Source organism: Pogoniulus pusillus, chromosome 10 (genome assembly GCF_015220805.1).
Source record: "Pogoniulus pusillus isolate bPogPus1 chromosome 10, bPogPus1.pri, whole genome shotgun sequence".
NCBI lineage: Eukaryota > Metazoa > Chordata > Aves > Piciformes > Lybiidae > Pogoniulus > Pogoniulus pusillus.
In genome coordinates, this window is record NC_087273.1 from 15,874,335 (window position 1) to 15,897,401 (window position 23,067).

Consider the following 23,067-nt stretch of genomic DNA (forward strand, 5'->3'; position numbering starts at 1 on the left):
GCTGTCTGGGATCAGAAATGCTGTGTCCAACAGAAGAGGTGGTTGTCCCCTTGGACTCAGCTGTAGTGAGGCCACATCTCAAGTGTTGTGTTCAGTTTTGGACACCTCAATACAAGAGAGATGTGGAGGCACTAAAGTCAGTGCAGAGGAGGGCAACAAGGTGGGAAGGGTCTGAAGAACAAATCTGATGAGGAGTGGCTGAAGGAGCTGGGCATGGTTAGTTTAAAAAAGAGGAGATTGAGGGGAGACCTCATAGCTCTCTACAATTACCTGAAAGGAGGTTGTGGAGAGACTGCTGCTGGTCTCTTCTGACAGGTACTTGGAGACGGAGCAAGGGTGAATGGCCTCAAGCTGCAACTGGGTAGGTTTAGACTGCATATTAGGATTTTTTTTTTTTCACAGAAAGAGTGTTCAGGCATTGGAATGAGCTGCCAAGGGAGGTGGTGGAGTCACCGACCCTGGATGTGTCTAGAATATATTTGGATGTGGTGCCTGGGGCTATGGTTTAGGGTGCACCTTGTAGAGTCAGGATATCAGTTGGACTTGATTATCCTGAGGTGCTTTTCCAACCTGAATGTTTCTGTGATTCTGTAAGCAAGTGATACTCAGCATTTAAATATCAGTAAAATCTGATAAAATGGGAGCAGACCTAATTACATGACCTTACATTTAGGAGTTATGTTGTGAATGCAAGAGACAAGGCCAAGTGGGCATCATTTTTGGCAGCTGCTTTGCCATTTTGTTATGAGGTACATTTTAAATTTGTCAGTATCACTCATCACTTTGAAAAACAATAATCTCCATTACATTACTTTGGTGATTGACCATCAAGAAGGTAATTGAACCAGACTCCATTTCTTTGTACCAGTGTTCTTTGTTACACTTCAGTTATTTCTCCTTTCCCTGAGATTACTTGTATGTGTTTAAACAATTTGACTATAAAGGAAACAACAGAAATAGGCCAATACATATTCAATTATGACCTATAGTCTCCTTCATGGATGTAGCCTCCTTATGCTTTCAAATTAATGGTAATTTATCTGAGTGAAGAATTGTGTTAAATACATCAGGAATGCAGTTTCCTAATCAAAGTAGTAATTTTTCAACAGTGAGTTTCCTGATTATTTTCCTGTGTTTTTATGAGAATGTTTGAGCTTGGACACTTGAACAGCCTAATATGTATCTACCAGGACATGCACTGAAAGCAGTAGGGTGACCAGTGCCTGCCCATCCCCTTTTTAATTCATCTTTTATTTCTATTAGATGAGTTAGACTCCACAGATAATTTGTCCTGGAACAGATCTAAGGATAAGTTTGATGACTGTGAAGCTTTGATGATAAATCAAACTTTAGAGACACATTCATTAAAACTTAATGGCAGATCTACAATAATAAAAATCAGATGTCTCAAGTGTCTAGAATGGAAACATCCACAGATGTCCTTTCCTAGAATATCTATTCACCTTTAGAGCTCCCTGGGTAGTTTCACCAATCCCTTTTCCTAAGGTTGTAGCACAGGTTGAGCTGTGAGGATTGCAATATTTCCTTTCATTATGATCTCTTAGTTTAGAGTGCCGTGGCCTGAACTGAGATTTGAAGTCTCTGAGACAAGGGCTATCTTTTTGTTCTAGCAATGCCCGTGAGTAGAGCTTCTGATGATGGTTAAATATTACCAACAAAGCATTGAAATGCTCTGCTGGAATTTAAAGCAGTTCTGTGATTGAACTCATTTATTGTAAGATTTCTGTTACAGACTAATAGCATATTCCTCTCACCCAATCAGCCAGTCAAGAACACTGCTCAAAGGTAATTTATTCTGTAATATAGAAAACTCTTCTTAGAAGTAAGGTTTTTCTTCAACAAGGCAGCCTACTATGGGCTGCAAAATTCAGTCTGAAACTTAAGATGTGGAGGTTTTGCTGAAGTGGAGAGGGAGGTGCTGTGCTGGCCTCATCAGCTGGGAATTTTATCTCAATCACTGCAGCGTTGTAATTGCAAAATAATATTAATGTTTTGTTCCTTTGTGCTAAGCAGACTTTTCACTTGGTATTTGATGCATTTTTCTAGTGCAATATAGTAGACTACTACATTTCCTTGTCTTGTGCATCTGATTCCTGCAAGCACTGGTGAGTACGCTTACTCATTTCATTCAGTAGAAGTGCTATGGAGTTAAGTGTCTGGGAGCAGTATGTATTATTTAATTCAATCTAGAATGCTGTTCTCTGATCAAAATACAGCAACTTTATTAATGATCTATATTTGAAATGAGGAGTTGAAGGCAGACAAGGTGCTTGCAATAGGTAAGGTAATCCTACTTCTTACTTGGCGATGTGACGACATGGTACCATTTGAGATTGTTATCATCAGATGAGTTTGGCCATCCTTGAGATACCACTTGATTCAAAATGCTGTCTTAAGATGTATGATTTTAATTTGATTTTGTCATTCTGTTTTGATTCTTCCTTCCAGATGGTGATGCTTGAGGTTTCTGTATATCATTGGGTGGCAATGAAGTTAATGCTATTATTTCTGTTATTAGCATAAATGAGAAACAAAAAAGAACATACTTCCTTTTGATGTACAGATATATGACTATATGATTTTGAGCTTTTAAAATCATATTTTATTGTAAAAACCCAACAAAAATACACAGCAACCAAGTAAAGACACATCTTTTGCTAATGAGTAAAGATGAATTCAGACACTTCAATTCAGTCCTGCCTAAACTCTTTCCATAGAAGCAAATGCCAGTATAGGGAGCCTAGGCTACTGACGCAGTCATGTGGTGAGTGGACTGATGGATGGTGGAATGGAAATGAAATTGTGCAAAGGAAAAATGAATTATTAGGGAGAAAGACAAAGAACTTGGATGACAGATGTAGGGTGGCACATGTTTTCTGAGAAATGAATCCAGTGTGTTTAGTTCTGATGTACACAGTCCTAGTTGTTAAGTACATATTGATGTGACATTGTTTTGAGTTTTGTTGCAAGTTGTTTGTTGGTGGTTTTTTTTTTTTTTTTTTTGAGGACTTATCTTTTTTTTTCCAGTTTTTCTCCTACTTTGACCTTTAGAGCATGGCATACAGGTCATCTGATGACCTGAACTAATGAGTGTTGCAGGCGATGTATTTACATAAGCGTATAAAACCTCTTTATATTTCCTTGCTGTTTATCAACAAAATGTTGTACATTTATATTCAAGGAATTATGCATCGTTGTTGCCTAGAGTTAGAAAATTGATTCATATGGAAATGGCTGCTAGAAATTTGAAAAATAAATGCTCTGACAGCATCCATATTCTCTCCAGCATTGTCAAGAGTTTGGCTGGTATTTTGGTGCCAGAGAAGTACGATGCTCTTTATTGATGTGATGTTTTCAGTGCACTGTTGAAGTAGGAGATTCTACTCTGCAAGTGACAAAATTTTTCTTGGTGTTCTGTAGCAATAGCTGCCTTAATCCTTCTTAAAACTAATCCAACCCTTACAGAAGATTTTTGCTTCTTTACAGCCTAGTAAGTGTTGCAAAATCTTCCTTGTAACTACTTCTTTAATTTTAGTTCACTAATTTGTTTCGACTGTTGTGGAACCTCTTGCGCTCTTGCTGGTTGTTTTCCGGTGACTGAGCATTACTGGAAGTGGTGAGTAGCGTGAAGTGAACTCCAGAGGTAAATAATCAAAATTTGAATTAACTGCAAGTTACCTAAAAATGTGACACTGCTGATTGTATTTAAGCAGTATTAACTTGCACATCAAGTGGATTAAGGCCAAAATGCTGGAGCAAGAGGCCTCAGCTCTGATGGCTGATAACAATTTGGCTTGTCACTTGCTATACTGATGTTAGTTGGAAGAGAGAAGTTGAGATTGCATCATATTAACTACCTCAGTGCCACTTTTCTTTCAGTATGGATGATGGAAGTAGGAGAGAAATACCATCCTTTAGGGTCTGTTGTTGTAGTTAAAATAATGGACCCTTTATACTAAGGATGTTTTTAAAAATCCCTGAATTTGAGGAGAGGAGGCTGAAAAAAATGAAAGCTAAGAAATGGAGGCAAAGCAGCTGAAAAGTTCTGAAAAAAAGTGTGGGTTTTTTTGTTTGTTGGTTTGGTCATGTTGGGTTTTTTTCCCCATTTTCTGGTGAAGGAGAAGATGTTTGGTTTCTTTTAACCTTTTGACATCGTTAAGCTAGAGAATGGAGTTGGTCTGTTTTTCAATTCTGGTTGAATTGAATTGATTTATACTAGTGGTTATTGAAGAAAGCTTCTAACTGGGTCTGTCAGTATCTTAAATCTTTCTTATCACTGTGCAGAGGATGGTCATGAACTGTGCTTGTGCATTCCAAAGCTCCCTTTTCACTTGTTGGAAATGTAATCAAGCCAGTGCTTGAGCTGGAAAGTCAAGGCAGCCCTCAGACCTAACAGTCCAGATGCAGAAGGAAGTAATGACCAGTACTGGGTATGTTTGATTTTTGTGGGATGGTTTTTGGGTTGTTGTGGGTTTGTTGGGTTTTTTTGTGTGGGGTTTTTTTTGTTTGGTTGGGTTTTGTTTGTTTTCTTTTTTTAACTATGTTAGTATTAAAAATCAAACAGCAGAAATCAAGACTCTTCTATCCCTTTTAAGCAAATCTATCTTAATAGTCTAAAAACAGGGTAGGCTGATTCTCAGAGAAATTAAGGATGTACAGATCCTATCTAAGACAATTTTTTGACTCATTTTTCATGCATCAAATAGTCAGGAATTAACAGATCTATGGCTTCAAAACATTAATACTTTGTATCTTAAAATCTGAAGACTATGGAGTTGTTGTATCAGCTTCATCAGGTAATACTTCCATTTCCCAGGAAGATAAATTCCAACATACAGAAGTGACTTTTCCATAGATTAAAAAAAAAAAAATCTTGGGAAGATCTAGTGGTAAGTTCTGAATTTCCTTGTTCTCAGCACTAATAAACTCTTTTGAGTGTGTGAACCTTAAAATAAGGACAAAAGAAAAAGTATATTGCAACCATACCCTGTCTATTTAACCATGGCTTTTATGCCTGCACAAAGTTGCAAATAGTGTCATAAGGTCTTTGGGTTTTACTTTCAGATGCCATCTGAAATGGGTATGCCTCTAAGTATTAAAAAAAAAAAACAAAACAACAACAACTAGCAAATTTCTCCCCTTGTACATACTGTGGACACCTGCACTATGCAGATGGACAACTAAAGGCACAGGCAGTGCTGATGAAATGCTGAAATCTTCAAAGGGAGGGGTAAAGCAAAGCCAGCAAAGGAAAAAGATCTGACACTATGCTACTGAGACATAATCACAGAACTTTTCTTCCTCTCTGCAGAAGATGAGAAGCTAAAGTCTGTAGTGTTTTGAGACTGGATAGATGTGTTGAAAGTAATGAATGAGGAAATCCCTAGCTGGCAACCTAAGCCCAATCATTAGTCTGAAGATATTACATAGACACAGTTGATTAGTCTGTTGTGCTGTACTGTCTGGAAGAAGTTAAAATATAAAATGGCAGTCATTTGTATCCCCTGTGACAATGCAGCCCCTTCTGCAGCTTCTAGATGATAGATCATTTTTAAATTAATTTTTCTTAATGCTCTTTTCTTTTTTTACTTTAAAATTTTCTATTAACTTTGCCAACCTTGCAAAGGTGTTTGTGAATCAGCAAAAGGTGTGCTGCTTCAGAGAGCAGACACCTTCCTCCTCAGCTAAGCACAGATCAGTAGTTCTGACAAAGATTATTATTAAGGCACTCCCTGTAAAATATGAATAGCCTATGCCAGGAATATCCTGCACCAGGCAAAAAACCCAAAACCACACAAGAAACAGAACCCAAACACAAAACAAAGAAACAAACAAACCCCACAACACACACTTCCCACTCCCCCAAACAAATAGAAATAAATCCCAACCTGAACCAGTGGTTTTCCACTCAGCCCAAGAAGAAAGCTGTCTATATATAGCTTCCTGGTTAGTCTTACCTGTGGTTATGCTTTAATGCTTTTTTTAGGTCAAGGTATTGAACTTTGGTGAATGGAAGACTCATAGAATTGTCAGGGCTAGGAGGGACCTTTAGGATTATCTAGTTCAAATCCCAATGCTATAGGCCAGGACACTTCACACTAGACCACATTGCTCAGAGCCTCATCCAACCTGGCCTTGAACACCTCCATGGATGGGGCTTTCACCACCTCCCTGGGCAACTTGTTCCAGAAACATATGGAGACATAAGGAAATGAGAGCCTAATGGAGTCAAACATAAGGAAATGAGAGCCTCGTGGAGTCATTCTGCCTGTTGAGTGTTTTGTTAGTTTTGGGTTTGATTTGGTTTGGTTGTTTGTTTGTTTTGTTTTGTTGTTTTTTTTTAAGTGGTAAAAAAGTCCATAGTAAATCCATAATCATCTCAAGTATGTTGTGTTTGTGGATAAGAAAAGGAGATAAGTATTGCTGATGTAGTCTTTCAAGGAGCACCTTCCACTCACTAGCACTTGCACTGAGATTTGGGATGGCTATGTGCAGGAAGGTTGTCCAAAGATAACTTGCGGGCTGGGCTTAGAGCTCGGCATGCCCAGGCAGTGCACACATGAGAATCAGAGAGGTTGCCATGTACTGGCACAAGAAATACCTGAGCTAGGACCACAGCTGGCACAACCTCCTATCTCCATGTTTGAGATAAACAGCAGTCAAGGTGTGGCAGTCAGAAAACTGAGAAAGGAGTTTTCATTTAAATCTTGGCTACCAGTCAAGACAGACAAGTCATGGTGCTGAAAAAAAAAGCCTTTTTATTCCTTTTATGCAAGTAGGATTTTTTTTTTTCCCAAAGAAACATAAATCATCAATTTCTCCCAGTGATGGAATCTACCTGCAGTGTTGCCTACTGACTAATTCAAGAGAAAGCATCAGTAGCCTTTTGAATACTTGAATTATATCTTCTACGTGCTTGAAATGGTGGTTCATAATTTACATGCAAATATAACTTCACTCAGGCTTTTAGTGATGTATTTGAAAAACTGAGTGGCATTAATCAGAGGCCATGCCTGCTACCATTTCACTATTACCAACAGCCCAAACTGAAAGCACTTCTGTAGTCAGAAATGACAATATACTAATTAGCAACATATTGCAGTAATGCTAACAACTCCTTTATAGCCTGAGAGCTTTATTAAGTCGTGTAAGAGAAGAGATACAAGTACTATTATAATACAAAAGCACTCTCATACTTAATTATGTCATGGGGAAAAAAGCTAAATACAACACTGAAAAGAAACAACCACAAAAAAAAAAAAAAAAAACCCAAACCCTGGAAATGTTCCAACTTAGCCAAACCAACTGAGCATGGAGTAGTTCAGGGAGCCTGATCACTTTGCCAGACTTTAGTAGGGGATGGCATTATATCTGGGTAGAAGACAGTGGATCATGTATTATTTCTGGTAAATGAAATTTAAAAGCATTCAGTGGTTTCTTCATTAAAAGACTTCTTCATACTCTGCATCTTATGCATGCCACATACCTGCCTACCTGCATCCACTTCAGTTAATTACTTGAGCACATCACAGGATGTCAACAGTTGGAAGGGACCCAAAGAGATTGAGTCCAGCCCCCCTGCCAGAGCAGAACCATACAATCTAGCTCAGGTTGCAGAGTAATGCATCCAGATGGGCCTGGAAAGTCTCCAGAGAAGGAGACTCCACAACCTCTCTGGGCAGCCTGTTCCAGTGCTCTGTGACCCTTTCAGTAAAGAAGTTCTACCTTGTGTTGAGATGGAACCTCCTGTTCTGCAGATTAATCACAGTAGCACAATTTTGGTACCAATGTGCACTTAACTTTCATTGTCACTTAGGTAAGTGCATTTTGAACCCATTTCCTAAATGTTATTGTTGCATAGTGAATAATCTAAGATAATGCATCTATGATGGAGTGACTGCATCAGTGGCCAAAGGAAGGACTATGGATGTTATCCAGCTGTGCTTCTGTAAGGCCTTTGACACATCTTTCTCAAGTGGACAGAAATGGACTTGATGCATGGTTTCCACATCAGATTACGAACCAGTTTGATAGATGCATCCAGAAGGTAGTGGTAATGTGCAAATGGAGACTGGTGACAAGTGCTGTTCCTCAGAGGTATGTACTGAGCCCAGTGCTGTTTAATATCTTCATACTGACTTTGATAGTGGCATTGAGTGCACCCTTGGCATGGTTACAGGTGACACCAAGCTAAGTGGTGTGGTTGACACTCCTGCAGGGTGGTATGCCACCAAGAGGAACCTGGACAATCTTGAGAGGTGGTCCTGTGTCAAGGCCAAGTGCAGGTCCTGCAAGGGCTGAGGCAATCCCTGGTATCAGTACAGATTGGGAGAAGCTCTACAGAGAAGGACTTGAGGGTTGAAAAACGGAACAAAATACTACATGTAGTGAGATTCAAGAACAAAAATTCCTGAGTTATTTACATGTGATAGAATTTTCTCTGGGAGAAAGCATGGACTTAGATGACTTCTTCAGGTCTTCTCCAGATAATTTTTCTGTATTGTATGATCATTTCCTCTGCCCTCTAAAAGATTCAAAGAGCTGAAGCTGCTCGCTGCCCAAATTTAGCAGTCTCTGGGGAGAGGACAACACACTGATTTTAGTCTGTTTTGTGTAGATAAGTTATTCAGAAACCTTTGTTGTTGTTCTAATATTCCATGGGTGCTGGCATCATTCTTTTCCTCGTGGCTCAACGTGACAATGTGATCTGAAACAGAAAACACTTTCCTACTCCAGAATAAACATCCTGGTTATCTATGCAGGACTTTAATATTGCAATGATAACATCTCATAAATTTTTGTATGAGCAGTCATCATACTGAATAGTGCTTGTGTCCTGTGTTAATATTAACAAACATCCAATTAGGCATTAAGTTGGATCCTGCAAAGCCTATTTTCAGAAGACAAAAACCTCAATGTACTAATCAGACTGCTGCCAAAAAGGTGTTTAAAAAAAATAATGTCCTTGAACTACAGTGGAAAAAAAATTACAATGCATGTTCTCTTACACTCAATGTTGTTCCATTGTGCCAGCAATTAATTGCTTTGTACCTGATTTACAATCATAGAATCAACCAGATTGGAAGAGACCTCCAAGATCATTCAGTCCAACCTAGCACCCAGCCCTATCCAGTCAAATAGACCATGGCACTAAGTGCCTCAGCCAGTCTTTTCTTGAACCACCACCTCCCTGGGCAGCCCATTCCAGTGGCAAATCACTCTCTCTGGGAAGAACTTTCTCCCCCAGCACAACTTGAGACTGTGTCCCCTTGTTCTATTGCTGGTTGCCTGGGAGAAGAGACCAACCCCCACCTGGCTACAGCCTCCCTTCAGGTAGTTGTAGACAGCAATGAGGTCACCCCTGAGCCTCCTCTTCTCCAGGCTAAACAACCGCAGCTCCTTCAGCTTCTCCTCATAGGGTTTGTGTTCCAGGCCTCTCACCAGCTTTGTTGCTCTTCTCTGGACACATTCCGGTATCTCAACATCTCTCTTGAATTGAGGGGCCCAGAACTGAACAGAGTACTCAAGGTGTGGCCTGACCAGTGTTGAGTACAGGGGAAGAATAACCTCCCTAATCTTACTAGCCACACTATTCCTGCTACAGTCCAGGATGCCATTGGCTCTCTTGGCCACCTGGGCACACTGCTGGCTCATCTTCAGCCTACTATCTATCAGCACCCCGAGGTCCCTTTCTTCCTGGCTGCTCTCCAGCCACTCAGTCCCCAGCCTGTAGCACTGCTTGGGGTTGTTGTGGCCAAAGTGTAGAACCCTGCACTTGGCCTTGTTCAGTCTCAAGTTGTGGTAGGGTAGATCTAGGCTGGATGTTAGGAGGAAGTTCTTCCCAGAGAGAGTGATTGGCATTGGAATGGGCTGCCCAGGGAGGTGGTTCTGGAATTTCTGTCCCTGGAAATGTTTAGGAAAAGACTGGATGAGGCACTTAGTGCCATGGTCTAGTTGATTGGACAGGGCTTGACTAGATGGTCTTGGTTGGATAGGTTGCACTGGTTGGACAGGTTGGACTTGAAGGTCTCTTCCAATCTGGTTTAAAAGAAGAAAAAATTCAGAGTAAATTTGCAAAACAAGAAGTGTATTATCCTCTACTGTCACCAAAGTTTGGGCAGAAACCTGAACTTGTTACATGTCTAATCATTCATGTGGATGCTTGAAAAATTACAGGCACAAACAATACACAAGAGAGTGATTCATGCACTTTTATTACTCAGGTTAATTCTGAGCTCTTGAGTTGATCCTGACAGTCAGTAGCTGCTCTCCTTTCATGATACCAACAGCAGTTGTCCCTGAGGACACAGTCTTTCCAAGTGTCATGGGATTACGCTGTAAAACATTTACAGTTTCCCTAGTGTTCAGTTACAGATCTGCTGCTGTGTGCAATTGTTTTCAATCCAAGCAATATTTTGTTTTGTGGATGCTGTAGGCCTTAGCAACAGAGCCAAATACAGGAAATCTTCCCACAGCTTTTCCAGAAAGATATTACAGTGATGAAACAGGGAGTGCTTAAAGCTGAGCTAGGGAAAGAGTCATCTGCAATACAATGAAAGTTATGAGGTGAGCCAATCTAAAGACAGTGGCCTGCCTGTGCATGGAGATGTGCAATGCAAATGTGCACTGGGAATGGAATGCCCTGAACACTGTTAGTGTTCCCAGGTTCTGGTTTGTGCTCGTTTGAGGCTAATTGGAATATTTTGATGAGAGAAATTTGATCATTGCTTGTGAAATGAAAATAATGATGGAGTCTATATCATTCACTGGTTTGCTGAGAGGGATAAAAAGCCAAGATGTCAACAATTTATCCCTCTCTGGTCTGAGATGCTGCTCCTTTTTGGTTCTCCTTTGATCTGCTCCAACATCTCTCCTCTAATCTTGGCTTACACATAACAGCATAAGCTTTGCTGGTGGTTTCGTTTGTCTGTCTGGGAAAGCAGAGGGAGAAAGAGAGGATAGCTGTAACCCCCTTCTGGGCAGTTTCCTTTATCAGGGAGTTTAGATTGCTGTATTATTTCTAATTTGTATATACTCATAAATATTTGCAACTATTTTGTGTATATATGCTTGTAAATATATCTTTGCTGTAAACAGACCTTCATTTTCCAAACTGTCTGAGCCAGGCTGGTATATTTCCGTAGTGGTGGTAAGTTCTCAACCTACCACATGGTGGAACAGGAGCAATGCACCTGTGGTTTCATTATGCTAAAATACTAGAGCTAAGGTAAAACACAGAGAAGAGGCAACCCAAGTTCCAAATACCTCACTTTTGATGGTGAAAGTAGATGCAAATTAGCAAGTAGGCTTCTCTTGTCAAGAGGTCATATTGCCCTCGCCAGACCACAGCTGCATGGCAACTGTCTGGTGGCATGTTTTCATACTAGTGAAGCTACTCTTCCTCTAAGGTGTAAGAGAATCAGAAACGTAAATATTTACTTTCAGTAAGTAAGTACTGATATAATAGAGATCTAGAAAATACAACCTATTTATCAATTTCAGCAGAAACCCCTTTGTAGATTTCCCTTTATCATCTTAATCTGCCTCAGCAGGAATATTTACCTGTCCATTTAAATGCTATATATATTTTCTTTCCCATAGTAATCTGTAGAAATGGGACTGTAAAATGAAAAAACGTATGGGTCACATTCTATATTCAGAGTGCATTCAGCTAAAATCTATGATTTCCATGCTAACAAAACTATGTTTACATTATATTTTTCTGAATTACATTTCTGCTGCCTAAAATCAAATGAAAAAAAATCTGTGAATGGTGTATGTATGCTCTGTTACATGAGTGGAATAGAATAAAATACATGGCTATTCAACAAGATACCACCTGCAAACATCCTTCATGGAGCCCAAAGCCTCTAGCCAGGTGTCGTGGAAGTCTATGAGGCCTAAAACATGTCCTGGCTTGCTCCACCCTTCTGCTGATGGGGGAAGCAAGGGCGGGAGGAAAACAAAGGCTTGGGGTATTGTGTCTCCTACAAAAGTGAATAAGGGTAAGCAAGCCATGGTTTCACCAAATGTGGTCAGTTTGGCAAAGTGCCATTCTGATTGGTGAATCTCTGTGGCAAAAGGAGCTATTGTGCTCAGGGAAATAATGTACATGGAGCTAAGTTGCAAGCAGAGGGCTCTGCTCTGACAATGTGCTCTGCTCTGCCTCAATATGTTCTGCTCTGCCTTATGCTTCAGATCAGCAAAGCTTTGATGGACAAGCTTTGACTACCTGGAACTTGCTGTGCTTCAAGTGTACCAGGAGAAGGCATTAAGTGCCTCACAGTGTGATGAGAAGTGCCACCGACATCAAGTTTTCTGCACATCTGCAAGACATCCTGCCTGTGCCTCTGGAGATCAAAATCGGAACCAGGATCAGGTCAGAGATCATCTTTCTCTTTCCCAGCACCCTGTTTAGAGTCTGGGAAGATCTAGAATCCTCTCTGTAACTGAATTCCATTGTGCCTTGTGCCTTCTGATTAGCAGAAAGGAGCCTCTTGGGCCTCCCTCAAGGACAAGCATCATAGTGGCTGCAAGAGTCTCTTCCAAAATAGCTTAATGTTTGTTATATTGTTGCTAGTTATGTCTTAAGTGTTCAAGATTCCTTCTTTATTTCCCTCTCTGTAATACTTTCCATGACCCTCCTAAGAACCTCTTACTATTTAAAATTATGGCACATGTTGAGATACATATCAAAATTGATAAATTTATTTTGGAATAAATTCCACCCCTACCATTACACCAGGACTCCGTCACCACTATCAGAGTATCACAGGATGCAAGGGCTGGAAGGGACCTTGAAAGATCATCAACTTCAACTGTCCTGCCAGAGCAGGATCACCTATACCAGATCACACAGGAACACATCTGTGATGGGTCTGGAATATCTCCATAGAGGGAGACTCTGCAACCATAAACACATTTAAGACAAAAATGCCATTTCAAGTCTTTCTTTTTCTAACAGGCTGTATGTTAGAGCTGGTGCTTAAAGTAAGTGTTTGTGTCAATTGGGCTGACTGAGTAACGGCAAAGTATCATATCATAACATTTCTTACATGGGTCGTAATCTTATCAGCTTGATTTCAATCAAATTATCCTAACACCACACTAGTTTGAGTTCAAGATAAGAACTCCAATGAACAGTGGCCAAATGAAGCCAGTGATTTTATGGTCCTGCACTGGCATGGGGGTTGACTCAATCCTATGGAGTTCCTTTTTAACCCCTAACATCCTGTGATCCTAAGCGGGAGGGCATCAGCAGCATATAACCTGAACTTCAGAAAGTTAGGTAAGATGTAATGAGGAGTTAATTTGTTGGCTGTTTGTAAGTACAGAGATAAATTAGCCACTCCTTGTAACTATCACTTTGCCACCACCTCTGAATGGCAGCACCTGCTGTTCAGATTAGGTTTTGCTGTTTGCTAAAAAACCTTGCTTGTCAGAGAAGTTGACAGGGGAGTACAGAAACAAACAAACCAAAATATCCTCGTAAGCAGGAATTTTCATATAAATCCTGTAGTGTCTTGTATTTATCAAAAGCTTTACATAACTGTGGTGGTTTGAGTGTTGATGGAGACAGCCTGAACTGAAACTGTGAGTCTGAATTTACATTTATCGATGTAGCAATAAAATACATACAGTAGCAATGTATCTGTTATACTGAAGCTGGTAAAACATGGATAGTCTGGGTGGGGCATATGATGCAATTTGAATTAGAATCACAGAAATCATAGAATCAAGCAGGTTGGAAGAGACCTCCAAGATTATCCAGTCTAACCTATCACCCAGCCCTGTCCAGTCAACTAGACCATGGCACTAAGTGCCCTATCCAGGCTTTTCTTGAACATGTCAAGGGATGGTGACGCCGCCACCACCACCTCCCTGGGCAGCCCATTCCAATGTCAATCACTCTCTCTGCTCTCCCTGTGAAGAACTTCCTAACATCCAGCATAGACCTCCCCTGTAAAACTTCAGCCTGTGTTCCCTTGTTCTGTTGCTGGTTGCCTGGCAGAAGAGACCAAACTCACCTGGCTACAGCCTCCCTTCAGGTAGTTGTAGACAGCAATAAGGTCACCCCTGAGCCTCCTCTTCTCCAGGTTAAACAACCCCAGCTCCCTCGGTCTTTCCTCACAGGGCTGTGTCCAGGCCCATCAACAGCCTTGGTGCCCTTCTCTGGACACATTCAAGTACTTCAACATCTCTCTTAAATTGAGTAGCCCAGAACTGGATGCAGTACTCAAGGTGTGGCCTGACCAGTGTTGCGTACAGGGGAAGAATAACCTCCTTTGTCCTGCTGGCCACACTATTCCTGATACAGGCCAGGATGCCATTGGCTCTCTTGGCCACCTGGGCACACTGCTGGCTCAACTTCAGCTACTATCTACCACTACCCCCAGGTCCCTTTCTTCCTGGCTGTTCTCCAGTCCCTCTGTCCCCAGCCTGTAGCACTGCTTGGGGTTGTTGTGGCCAAAATATAGAACTCTGCACTTGGCCTTGTTAAATCTCATCCCATTGGCCTCTGCCCACCCATCCAGCCTGTCTAGGTCCCTCTGCAGGGCTCTCCTACCTTTCACAGATCGACATCTGCTCCTAACTTGGTGTCATCTGCAACTTTACTGTTGATTAATGGCTGCACTGCATCTCTACTTTCGTTAGGCTTAATTTTATATTATATGGAAGATGCATAGAACTTTCTGCAATGTTTTGGCATCAACATGTTAAAAATTTTAGGCAGAGAAAGGCAGCTATGATTAGAGATTCAATCTAGCAATTTTTATTTTCTCTAAGAGGCTGACAAAACAGGAGTGCTAAAATTCCAGTGGATTTGTGTTAGTGTGACAGTGTCTGAAAGATGAAAGGGCAATTACTCTTAGTAATTTGTAACCTTCGATGTGTATTAATGTCTCTTTAGGGGACCACTCTACATTCTTACTGGTGAAAGTAAGAAAAGGGCACAGAATGAGGAAGCTGAGTTTAGAAGCTGGTAGCCCCGAGAAGAATTCCATAGCAAAGTCAGAATGGCAGACACATGGGGGCATTTGTCACTGCAGCCTGTCTTTGGTATGGATTACACCACAACAGTACAGAGTTGCCCACTGCATCTACATAGTCCTTGGTTTATCTTTTGCTTCTGAACCAGATCCAGGCCGTGCAGGGCCTTAAAATGGGTATTTTAAAATCTCTGCCCCTTCTATTAGTCATTACATTTTCCCAGGATTGTGTACTGCTTGTCATTGCTCTGCTTGCCTGCTGAACATTTGTTTTTCTTTGTTGAGCTTGAGACAGTTTTTCTGCCCTTGACCTTGACTTTTCATAGGGTTTTTTTTTTCTAATACAGAATTAACTCCACTAATTTACTCTGAAGCATTTTATTAATCTTTAATGCAAAGTTTGTATTCAGTGAGCTAAGGCAGATGAGGTCATTCTTCTCCATTTTGAGCCAAAAGAATGTTGAGTTCCACCATGTAGTAAGCATTGCACAAAAGCCCTATAGTTTGTGAAAAGAAATATGTGAAAAGGAATGATGTATAGAACAATGCAATTTAAAATTAGTTTATAAATTGGAATAAAAACGACATTGCTTCCCAAATAAAAACAATCACCTACTGTCTTATATCACCTGAGATATATAAAAATTGAGCATGCAGGGAAAAGAAAGATCTATTTAGACATGGTTTATTTTGGGGGCTGTGATGATTTTATCCAAGGAAAATATTTTTTTCTTAATTTTAAATCAAAGTGCCCAAACAAAATATGGCATCCAACAAGAAATGAAAAAGCACACACTGTCCAGATGGAAATACTTCTCATTCTGTAAACACAACATGACCGAACTGGAAATAGCTGTATTCCTGCTCCAGTCCTGCTCAGTCTGTCAACAAGTGACTTATGTAAGGCTGGAGTAGGGAAGACTGGACCTAATAATGTCTGGAAGTTCCTTCCAACCTCAGCTGTGTTTACATTTTAGGTTCCATGCATTACCCAAACAATTAGAATTAGCATGTACTCAACACTGGTCAGGCCACGCCTTGAATACTGTGTCCAGTTCTGGGCTACTCAATTCAGAAGAGATGTTGAGGTGCTGGAACCTGTCCAGAGAATGGCAATGAAGCTGGTGAGAGGCCTGGAACACAAATCCTATGAGGAGAGGTTGAGGGAGCTGGGCCTGTTTAGCCTGGAGAAGAGGAGGCTCAGGGGTGATCTTATTACTGTCTACAACTACCTGAAGGGAGGTTGTAGCCAGGTGGGGGTTGGTCTCTTCTCCCAGGCAACCAGCAATAGAACAAGGGGACACAGTCTCAAGTTGTGCTGGGGAGGCCTAGGCTGGATGTTAGGAGGAAGTTCTTCCCTGCAAGAGTGTGATTTGCATTGGAATGGGCTGCCCAGAGAGGTGGTGGAGTCATCGCCCTGTTGCGGAGGGCAGGAATTAATTCATGGCTGAGTCGGGAATTTATCAAAAATAGATATATTTTATTTTCCCAAAAACCTACCCCCACAACTATATATACAAAGATTAATTTAGTTTGATAAGCAGATTCAGTTGCATGAGAATTAATCTACACGGATACCATCAATAATCTGACTATATTGGAAGTCAGACGTTGGAAAAGGACTCAGCTATTAATTAATAGCTGTTTCTTACTAAATTAAGCTAAGCCAAATAACTCACTCAGGCTGGCTCGTGCGGTCTGTGTTCCTCCTCCAGCAGCTGCAGGTGAATCGTTAAGGGTCATTAGGCACACAAAGGTGTCAGTAGGAAAGCGAATTCCTGAAGGTCTCTGCAGTCCATCCGAGGGCAGTGTGTGAGCTCAGGCAGACACATACGTCCAGGCACAGGCAAAATCCAAAGCGGGAACCCCAAAGGCGGGAAGACCCCCAATATTTATAACCTTCGCTAGACAAAGGGCAGAGTTACCACACCTTAGGAGCAAAAGCGCACGGCCAATCCCAGCCTGGCTCCAGCGCAGGAACTCACGGGGCAGTCTTCCCCTTCACGGGGCAGTCCCCGCCCTCTTCACGGCTGCAGGGCAGGCGAGGGGGGGGGGGAAACCAGGCGGCTTTTCCCCTCTTCCCCCAAAGTCCGGGCAGGAGAGGAATTTAGGGGTACAGGACTCCAGGACACGCCCTGGAGGTGTTCAGGAAAGGCCTGGACGAGGCACTTAGTGCCATGTTGTAGTTGACTGGGTAGGGCTGGGTGCTAGATTGGACTGGATATTCTTGGAGGTCTCTTCCAACCTGCTTGATTCTATGACTCTATGATAATGAACTTGAATTAATTTTGCAGCACAAAGGTTAACTCTTATAACCTTATCATAAGAACAGAGAAGGAACTTAAATCTAAACCACCTCTTCATTGCTGTTCAAGTTGCAATACTCCAGACAATATCTGAGATAAGGAGATTGAGAGCCAGCACTAGCCTATATGATTTATTGCTTATAATTTAGTTCTAAGACTCCACTTTATATTTTGGCTCTGCTTTCACAAGCATGTATTCCATAGAGAGATTTGGGTAGTTAGTCAGGAACCTGTCTACAACAGCAGAAGAGAGAAAACAGAATTATTTTCCTGTTTCCTGCTCTGAGTTCAGTCTTCAACATTTCTGGTCAGCAACAGTCGTGCTGGTTAAACTTGGGAAGCACTACTTTGTTTTACTCACTTTTTCTTTAATGTTCCATTATATGACTCCATTTTTTAATTGATAATTACACCAATTTATTGTTCTATTTAACTCTGCTGGCACTTTTACTTGACTCTTGTCACATTAACAATGTAGTAGTGCTCCCCATTATTATACTTGGCACCTCTCCTGTGCCCTGACAAGAGCCTGGTTACGTACTACAAAGTCCAGGCTCAACATTTCTGAGAAAGTAGTTAAGACTACTACAATCCATGGCTGCCAGACTTGCCTCCTTCCATAGCTTCTGGAAAGCAACAGTCCCAGTGCCCACATTTAGAACTGGCTGCAGCCAGCCTCATTGCAGGCATCTGTCTGAAACCCATTCATCACTTTTAGGATTTCAGTCACATAGAGAATGAAAAGTCTGTAGCTACATGTTATTTTTTGATCTAGGCTTCACAACTGGGACCTCAATATTTAATTACACTGCCCCAGTGGCTCCTGCACTATGAGAAAATTCCCAGTCACTACAGGAATCAGTTAACAGTTCTGTCTGCATCTCTTTGCTTCAGAAAAATCCAATTGCTGTATCATACAATCTCTTTTGCTTGTGGAAAATCAGCTTTCTGCTCAACATATGCAAATATTTTAGTGAGCCCATCCTGCTGTGTATTTCTAAGGGCCTGGTTCCCTTCAGCTGTGACTAACTTGGATAATGCTATTCTTCCCAGGGAAGGACAGGTCTAATCTAAAGGAGTTCTCAGATATTTTTTTTAACTTTCCCACCACTTGAAAACTTGCTTTATTATTTTTTTTAATATATAATTTGCAAGCCAGCTACTGTAGTCCTTCAAAACAAAGCACTTATGCTGTTTTATCTCTGCAATACCACAGGGGCTATTAGCAAATAGAATGGAAAACAAGTTTAACCCAAGCATGCTTATTCACCATAAATAAGGCTTCCTACAGAGCTTTTTTTCCACCTGTTTAGAAACAAGTTCTAATTTCCCTTATATCATGTACAGTGAAGTACTCTGTGTATGAAGCTACAACATTGCATAGGAAAGATTGGATGTAGGACAACATCTTATTATCATAAGAAAACTTATACAAAAACCACAGTCTAAAGTTCAAAACTATGTAGTTTTAAAGAACTTGTTATTTTAATATGCAGATTTCTTTCACCACCTGCACATCTTTAATGGAAATTGCACTCTTTTGTGAGTACTTATCATGTGTTCAGAGCCCTGAAAATTGTTGAAATGAAATTAATCATAAAATTTGCATTTCTTTACTTGGAAAATATATTTCTTACAATGATAAACTAATCACTAAGAAGTGACAACTGTCATTAAACGTCTCCCTTTATAATTCACTAAGGTCAAGAATCTTTCTGTTTTACCCAAGAATTCAGCATGCCGCTTGAATCTGTCTATTCTGCACCTGACAGTTTGAGCCTGCTTTAGTTTTTGTCACATGAACCACACTGGCTGGTGTTTTTCTAGCCTCACTGGTTTGGTTAGGTTTACACCAGGCATGGTGGCAGTCTGTACTCTGCAGTAGTTACACCTTTGTTCTTCTCTGCTGCAAGCAGTATGGGGTATGCCTTGACTACCTCTTTCAACTCAAACTACAGCTGTCAAAGCTGCAGAGTGCAGCTCCACCAGCCACCCTGCACTCTGACCTTGATTAGAAATGCTCCCATCTATTTCAAAAGTCTTTGCACTGTCGTCAAGTATTTCTTGCTCCCAAGCAAAATTCTGCCTTCTGTCAAAGGTACACTGAATATTCAGTCTAAACGTCCAAAGCTGGGTATACTCATGACCCAGTAACAGGACTTTGTCTTGTATATTGCTAAGCTGATTTTTACTTTAGTAGGTGGACAGCAAGTCAACATCTCTCATATTTTGAAAGGGAGGCTAAGCTAGAGAGAAATCTTGCTTGCTGATTTACTTTTGCTTTACTAATTGAATTTACCTATTGCTTTTATAATCTCCTTGTAAGAACATTAATATTGAGCAATATCCTGCACATTGTCAAAATGATTCATGATCTTACACTATCTGAACAACTGACTTGCTGACAGATGCAAAGGAATTTTCCTTTTCTCCTTCAAGGGAAATTCTAAGACTGAGTAGCTTGGAGGAGGGAGAGGTGTCCAGGGCTGGCACTTACTCAGTTCTGCAATGTTGGAATTGGTGCATATGCTAGGAGCAAGGATATGGATAAATTAGCCCAAACTAAATCAGAGTTTCTTCAAGAGGACAGTGTCTCCTCCTTTGTCTGGAGTCCATTCTCAGTCTGAAGTTTGTGAGCTGCAGATTTGACCCAATCATGCATAACAGCACCAAAAAAAAAAAAAAAAAAAAAAGGGTAAAACAGAAGTCACCATTGGAAGTAAGGATGAGAAAAAGCAGGAAGACTATCTTCCTTTGCAAAGATGTCAGCTCTGCAAGTGCTGCCTGCCTGTCCTGTTTCCCTGTTAAAGGGGACATTGGTAACATTTGAAGCATGAAGAAGAGGGAAGAAAATAACAGTTAACATTCCATCCAGGATCCTATACCTTTTGTTGTCCACCCTTGCAACTAAGCTAATTATGTATCAGGCATACCACACAATCTCCCTGTTTTTATCCTTAAGCCACCTGCTTTACAAATTTTAGTTCAGGCCACTTGGATGGTATGACAAATATTCTTGAGCTTATATGAGTCTAAATGTGCACAGATCAAGATGTCTGTCCTTTGGCAGATACAGCTTTTCCTACAAATTTGAGCTGTTGTTCTAAGACCCAGGCTGGTTATAGGCTGCAAACGTGCACAGAAGAAAGGCTCGAGGGAGAGAGGGACTCTGCCCTGTGGCTTAAAGAGTTGCCATCCACACAGGCCCTAAACATGTGCCTAGTGCTTGTGGTGGAAGATGACTGGCTTCAGCATCCCAGGCTCTCTCAACTAGTGCTGTGTTCCTATGAATCAGCTTCACGTGCAGCAAAACCCAGGGGAAGCTCTAAAGAGCGAGCAAGAGCCGCAAAGAACAAGGAAACTGACTTGCCAATCAACTTGTGTCCTCTTTTCCTCAATAAGTAATTGGTTAGAATAAACCCTGGTGAAAGTTAGCACGTACAGCTATCACTTCAAAGCATTACTCAAAGGTCTTCTAACCCATTTAACAGCTCTTGCTTCAATAGTGAATTAACTGAAGTGTATTTAGATTGCACACAACTAAACTGGGCATTGCAATAAGCAAAATAAATATGTCGTGTGAAACTTCAGCTGCTATCCAACATGAGCCCCACCTTTTTTGTTGAGAGAGCTTTAGTGCCAAGCTATTTTTTAGATGTATTTGTAACTGGAATAGAATGTTTCATTAATGCTATGTCAGGATGAGCAGTTATTAGCTTTGAGTATAACATTTCCTTTACCCACTGGAGTACAGCTCTTTGCAAAACTGATTCATCAGCATAAAATGTTCTAAAGAAAGTGTGAGCCTTGCAGCTTTATTTAACTCATGTGAAATGAAAGTGAAGCAAACACACATTATATATTGCAGGCTGTTTCATCAGGAGTGCGATCATTTACATTTTCGTTTTGTGTGTCAAAGAGAAGTTTTTCTTTATCTGCTATTCCATTTCAGTTTTTAACACTTAATCTTAGAGAGATGTCTTGATAGTAGCAGCCAATCTTACCAAAGTCCCTCTCAAAATAGAAAAAAAATCCACTTGTATCAAGCTGTAATTTAACAGACAAGTATGCTCACTTTCAGTCCCAGCCAGCAAAACAGCTTTCAGATACTCATACTCTTCTTGGTTACTTTAAAGTTTTTAGCCAGACTTTCACAGTACAAGTTCCAGTTTGCTGTATTCCTGATGTCTGCCTTGAGAGCATTGTGAGGGGTTGTAACAGCCCTTAACAACCACATAGTTCAGCAGGATCTAACACAGCAGGTTTAGTAGGTTAGGATCCTACAGGAAGGTTGAGATGGTACAGGAAGGCTGGAGAGTGACTTTTCATGAAGGTGTTTAGCAATAGGACAAGGGGGAGGGAGAATAAGTCTAGAATGGATCTTAGGAAGAAGCTCTTCAGTATGAGGGTGGTGGGACTCTGGAATAGGTTGACAATGGATGCTTCCTTTATAGGTGTATTCAAGGTCAGGTTGGATGAGGTATTGAGTGGCCAAGTCCCTGCCCATAGTGGGGAGGTTGGAGCAGATAATCTCTGAAGTCCCTTCTAACCTTGGCTGTTCTGTGATGATTCCATGGTTTATCCACAGTCAGAACTATGACATCAGGGATAGCAGTTATAAAAATTCTCTGACCATCCTCCTCTATGAGTGCAGATCCTTCCTAAAGTGTGCCCTTGGAAGAGAGTCTTACAGCTGAATAGGTATTTTCAGAGTACTAAAAAGCCCACAGTAGACTCACTTTTGAGAAGTCCCTTTGCAGGCGTACTAAAGGGTGATATTTTCAGCCAGTGCCTGTATTTGCAACATGTATCATGGTAATTATAGTGTGTAAAAGCCATATGTATTACTAGAGTAAGAATCCCTTTTTTCACTAATGGAGATAATAAATATAGATAGGTTAAGACAGATTAATAGTTACTAGTTCTTCTCAAATGCTTAAAGCAAGACTAAAGACAGATCAAAAGGTTAACATGAAGTATTACGTTCATAATTCAGAGTCATCTGTGAGACCAAACTGGTACTTTATGCAGCATCCCTTTTGGCTAGCCTTTGTCAGCTTTTTTTTTTAAACAGCTATTTTGAAACCAGGACTGAAGTGCTACATCTTAAAATTTCAAAGTAGTCTTCACCAAACTAAAAGCTACCTGCTTAGCTAGACAGGTATACAAACACACAGGAAGAAACTCTCACCCATTATTCCAGACAAAAAGAAAAGTAATTTGTAAAGTCTGTTACAAGAAACAGAAGACAGGATACCATTTATGCACTAATTTTATCAAATTAGTATTCTCCTGGAAATAGCACAAGTGATAATTGTACCTCAAAGCCAATTTTGCACTCTCTTCAGGAGCTTTCAAGTTACAAGTTAAATGTAATTTTATATTTTTTTTCCTCTCATGCAGCACAGAGAACCAAGAACTTCAAATACTCCTCACTAGGCACAACCGAATAAAAATCATAGAATCATAGAATTGTCACAGCTGGAAGGGACCTCAAGGATCAATTATGTTGTGTAGTGAGAGGACTGAGGGAGATGGAGCAAAACTAGAAGTGGGTAGATTCAGACTGGATGTTAGGAAGAACGTCACTGTGAGACAATGGAGCAGGTTGTCCAGGAATGTGGTGGAACCCTCATCTCTGGAGGTCTTTAAGGCCAGGCTGGATGTGGCTCTGCACAACTTACTTAAAGACTTCTCAGTCACTTCAAGCTAAACTCTAAATAAAATAGAGTTATGGGTTTGAAGAAAGC

The 23,067-nt window shown here is 40.7% G+C and overlaps 1 long non-coding RNA gene across 3 annotated transcripts in view; it reads left to right on the plus strand.

Moving 5' to 3' along the window:
* The window catches only part of LOC135179002 (uncharacterized), a 150,969-nt gene that overhangs the window by 94,274 nt on the left and 33,628 nt on the right, over positions 1-23,067 (plus strand). For all 3 annotated transcript variants that reach the window (XR_010303840.1, XR_010303841.1, XR_010303842.1), the window contains exon 2: positions 12,220-12,400. This is a non-coding gene — a long non-coding RNA (uncharacterized LOC135179002). The remainder of the gene's footprint in view (positions 1-12,219; positions 12,401-23,067) is intronic.